Raw genomic sequence first — 5,849 nt, 5'->3', positions numbered from 1 at the left:
TTGATAGAAACCTAATGCAATCATTTTAGCCATTAAACTTAACTAAAAGGATATAAAGCTCTAAGGATTTGACTTGAAAGATTGAGAGCTTGTGAAGCGAATTTGGATAAATACTTTTATTAATTTAAATTTCTGTTAGTTTCAGAAGAGTACTCATAAAGAAGCAGGACATTATTTATGTTAAACAAGTAAATGATTATGCCTGACAATTTTAAAAGAGAGTATTTAGGAGTATGAATTCTTAGGACTATGCTCTTTGGAGGATGGCAAGTACCCTTTGGATATGATCATGATTTATTTCAAGATATAAGCTGATGAATGGATAGAACTTTACGAGATGTGATTGTGGTTTGGCAAGGTGTTCCTATGGAGGAGATGGTGAACCAAGATTAGAGGATTTTTATATTTTAAGTTCAAAGGGAACATTTTGATTAACCTGTGAAACCAGAATCCTTGAGTGGTTGCCTCTAATTTTGATTATGGGGAATGTCTTGTTAATTAGCACTAGTAGAATAGACATTTATGATTATTAGTGCTTAAGCTTAGTGTAATACCCGAAAAAAAATAAAATAAAAAAAGATTAATAAATTAAAATTATTAATCAATTAATTAGTTAAACATTATTAAATTCATGTATTAAATGCACAAGTAAAAAAAAATAGTATGAAAAAAAAGTTAAGAGTAATTATTAATTAATTAGTTAATTAAATATTATTAAATTGAATTAATTAAATTAAGTAAGATAGTGGTTATATATGTATTAATATGAATATATAAGGATAAAATATTATATATATATATATATATATAATATGATATTGTTATAATATATAAAGTAAGTAAAGGAAAAGAAAAAACTAAAGAAGGAAGCTTAAAGTGCAGAGAAGCCCCTAAATCATCTCTTAGCTTCTCTCACGTCCCTGTGCCTCTCCGTCTCCGTCTCCGTCTCTCTCTCTCCCCTCATTTCTCGACGGATATTTGACCGATCGGAAAACGGAAGGTGCCGTTGGATTTCTAACTCCACCACCAACATTTCTACTGGAGCGGATTTATCGTGAGAGCGGCGTAGGCACCATTCCTAGGGTAAGATAACTTTTCCCTAATTTCTCAATTTCTCGTTAAATATGCCGGTAAATTGACGATCAGGCACCACCACGGGGTCCTAGTCATGATCGTCGTCATTTTGACATAAGTAAAGTTCTAATTGGGGTTTTCTAAACCCCACTCCAAAGCGAGAGTGAGATTTGAGAAATTTGGTAAATTGGTTATATTTGAGGGTATAACCATTTATTTGGTATTTAAGGTCCTGGGAAATAGTAAAATAATATTTATTTATGGTTAATTTAATGGAATTAAGATTTTTGATTCAAAGTTCGGGTGAGCGTCGCAGGTATTTTTCAGGGTCCCTGTTTGCGTAGTTCAAGAAACTAGGTAAGGGGAAAAATATATATTAAATTAGAATTTTTATGATTTTAATAAAAAATAAATTGTGTTATATATATGTGTATATGTCTCGGTATGAGTTTAAAATGCCAACCATTTAAATTATGTTTTTGAGAATTTAGGGCTGTTTATTAGATACGTATATACGAAAATGAACTGATAAAAGTGGAAAATATTTTTAGAATAATTATGTAAGAAATGAAAGGTATTTTCGGTATATAAACATTAAATGTTGGTTAACTTATTTTACAGTCAATGTATGAATTTTATTGTTAAATTGTGTGACATTAGTGAATGTAAGTTTTGTGCAAATATATGTTAAATGTATAAGATGCGGGTTAAGTAAGTAATGCATTGAGAATGAAATATGATATGAACTATGCTGCTTGTGTGTATTAATGCAATCATGTAAACAGCTGAAAGATGCTGGGTAAATGTGTAACAATTGAAAAATGTTGGATAAAACAGCTGAAAGATGCTGGGTAAAACAACTAAAAGATGCTGGATAAATGTATAACAGTTGAAAAATGCTGAGTAAAACAGCTGAAAGATGTTGGGTAAATGTATGACAACTGAAAAATGTTAGGTAAAACAACTGCAAGATGCTCGATAAAACAACTGAAAGATGCTGGATATGAAATGAAATGAAATGAAAATGAATGAAATAGAAATGAAATGTGAAATGTAAACAATGTAAAATGGGAAAGAGTCACGTAAAGTGAAATGAAATGAAAAGTAAAAGATGAAACATGAACAATTGAGAGATGCAGAATAATGACAAACAAAATAATGTATTATGGAATTAGCAGTATTTATGCTAGTAGAACATGTTACGTTTGGTTGAGACAAACTCTTCACTTGAGGGCTTACTGAGTAAGGTGAATGCCCTGGTATACTTTAACTGTGACCTTTGGGTTGCGTAGGTATCAGAGCAGAGGGGTGCTACTTGTATGGGCGGGTAATCACCCCTATCCTTAGGTAATCTCGTGAGTAAAATGTCTTGCATGTGTTTGATTAAGATCAGAAAATGATTTCAGTGATTAAGTTAATGATTCTCAAATGATGAATAATATGTTGTTATATAAACTCATGTTAGCCACACACTATTTTAATATATTATTTCTTCCTTTACTGAGATGTGTCTCACCCGAATATAAATGTATCTTTTTCAGGATTTCCTCGAGATCGAGCTTAGAAAGCTCGAGGTTTTGTAGCATTTTTGGAAAATAGAAAAAGAAAAGGGTATATGTTTTTATGTTAATTTTTAGTTGTATAAATTTATGTTTCTTGTTCTATGTTTTGAGTTTTCTAAGATAGGAATGATTGTGAATACTGGATGTTTTTGGGGATATTTATATATGTTGAATACACGTGGATGATTAATTTATCATGGTTGGTAGATAGGGATAGTAAACTCTGGTGTTATATAATTAAAAATTATAATTATGTTTTCCGCTGCGTACACGATATTAGTATGTGGATTATCAGGTAAATAAATGGATTAGTAGCACTCCGGGCCCGCATAGGGGGTCGGGGCGTTACACCTAGAGTAATGACTGCTACTTGTTCAAGGCTATTGAGTTCAAGGATGGGTTTATGATTAAATGATATATAACGTGAGATGAATCCCCTAAACCACATGCTTGTGCTATGGACAATGTATGCTTAATCTTAAAATTTTCATATTTACGTGAGTTAAGCAATAAGAATTATTTACCTAGTAAAGATGCCTAGTCCATTTGGATGAGATTTAAATTCTTAGTATAACAAAATAGTATATAGTGAATGCAAATACTAAGTTTTTACATTTTAAACTGAACCACTTCCCAAGCCTTTGGTCATTACTACCCCTTATAGCTAATCTTATGCTCTAAGGAAGAATAATTATTCAATTTCTATTGGAACGCTTCCTTCTTCATGTACAATGGGATTAGTCTCCATAATTACCCACATTATTTCCTTATCTAAGCCTCTAATACTTCTTGATGGACAAGTGAGCCAAATGTGCCATTTCATTTTTCGACATAAGCAAATTTTATATATATGTGAGGGATCATACTTATTTGTTCTATTTTTGCTCGATGAGACATTTTTATGACAGTGGGACTTATAATATGAACCATTTTTGAAAGATTTATTTCTTTTGACTCCTAAGGGTTTAATTGAATTAATCTTCTCACTTGCAAGCTTGGATGTTGATTCAAAATTATTACTTTCCATTTTTCCTTCTAAGCAAGTGATTTTCAGGACCTTCATAATTTTTATCTTTTCTAGGATGGCATGATATTCTTTTAAACCTCCTAATTGTTTAGCCAACCTTTTGTTTTCCTTTTTCAAGATTGTCTTTTGTTTAGACACCCTAACTAGAAATTTGTGCATTTTAGATAAGATCTTTTCTAGTTCTACGGAGGAAGACATGCTTTCAATAGTAAATTCAATACATGATTCATCATAAGATATATCATAATTATTACATAAATCATTGCATGCTTTGTCAACAGGATTATCACAAGGAATATCAGATGATTCATCATATGACACAACACAACATTCAATATAAAGAATCATCACATGCATCATTGCACAAATCAGTAAATGAGGTAGAGTAAGAGTCATATACCTCTTGATTTGTTAATTCTATTACCTCATGATTTACCACTTCTAAATCATTTGAGTTTGACACTATCAAAATGGTGGTCTCCTTCTCCTAGGACTCTCCATATTTCTTTTCAAGCTCTTCCCATATATCTTTTGCACTTTTACATGTCATAATCTCATGAAAAATATTAGTCTCTAGAGCATAGTATAATAAATCCATGACATATGAATTCACATGCAATAAATTTATATCATTTTTGTTAGCTAGCATACAAATTCCTTTGACAATCACCTACCAGGCCCTCTAGTCCATTGATTTTATAAATATGCTCATTCTAATTTTTCAATGGGTGTAATTGACACCATAGAATACAGGAGGCCTAATAGGAGACTATCCCTCACCGAATGGGGATACACCAAATTGAACCATCGCGATTTTTTTGCAAAAACGCTTAAGTCTAGTGTAACGAGGCTCTGATACCAGTGATTGGAATTAGTGTATTCCCAAGAGGGGGGTGAATTGGAAATTTAAATATTTCTTCCTAGGTTCAACTAATCTAACAACAGTATACCACAACCTAGGGTTTGTCTAAACACATACCAATTCAACAGATAAATTATTAAGCAGATATTATAACAATTAAAGCAGTCTCAGTATATCATTCATTTAGAGCAGTAAATAATAACATATATGTGCAGCAAATTAAAGTACGGAAAATAAAATAGTGGACACACAATATGTTATCGGGGTTCATCCAATACTGCCTACATCCCTGCCTTAAGCTCACAAGTAAGATGATTCCACTAATTGCTTGCTTACGAGTGGAGCGACACTGTTTACAACACCTTATAGGCTGGTGCACCTAGTTCTCCTAACCGAGTCTGAACCAATCCAATGCTCTCCTAGTTGGGTCTGAGCAAGTCCGAGACTTTTCATAGGGCAAATCTCCCTCTTCCGACCACATGTTGGGAATACAACAGATAATTAAATTATTTTGTATAAACAAATGCTTCTAATACAAGCTGATGTGTGCTAAACACAAATGCCCTCACGTATGATATGAATATAAGCTCAATGTGAGTATGTGTATTTCTCAAAATGATTTTGTTATCTTTGAAAATAATGTATATGACAAGCACTTCAAAGATTCAATCCTAATATATTTTTTTTTCTCCCAAAAAAATATCTCAAATAATTATAGAAGAATTTAGGATATTAGCTTTCAAATAATTTTTTTCCAACAATAAACTAATATGATCTATGATAAATTATAAAGTATGAAATATATGCTTTTCCAAGATCTCAAAAACCCCCAAATGATATATCCCAGATATATTCTTAAAGAAAATAAAATGCTCGAGATTTAGGGTTTTAAGCTCAAAAATATTTTTGCAAGAAAGACAAGTGAGCTTTTGGAATTTTACAATAGATGTGCAAAATTCTCAAGCTAAGGTAAGTTTTCTCCAAGAAAATTTATCAATAAAACTAATGGAGAGAAAACTTAAAATCAACTCTCAAAGAATTTTTGAAATGAAATATATGAGAGAGTAGATGTTTTTTATATTGAAAATCAATGCCCAAAGTGAATGCTCTCTTAAAAAAAAAAAAAAAAAATTGAATAGAATGTGTATAAGAGTGTATAAAAAATTTAAGGCTAAAAATTATTTGGGAGGATTTTCTAATCTAAGCTCATGGTTTAAATATGAGTAATAAGGGGGTATATATAGAGTGTGGAGAAATTTTGACCATTAGGGACATATTAGGTATTTTTGAAAATGTTTAATGATGTTTAATTAAAAATTAACCC

Source organism: Malania oleifera, chromosome 3, assembly GCF_029873635.1.
Source record: "Malania oleifera isolate guangnan ecotype guangnan chromosome 3, ASM2987363v1, whole genome shotgun sequence".
NCBI lineage: Eukaryota > Viridiplantae > Streptophyta > Magnoliopsida > Santalales > Ximeniaceae > Malania > Malania oleifera.
The sequence above is the reverse complement of the archived record's forward strand: the minus strand, read 5'-3'. Positions refer to the sequence as shown.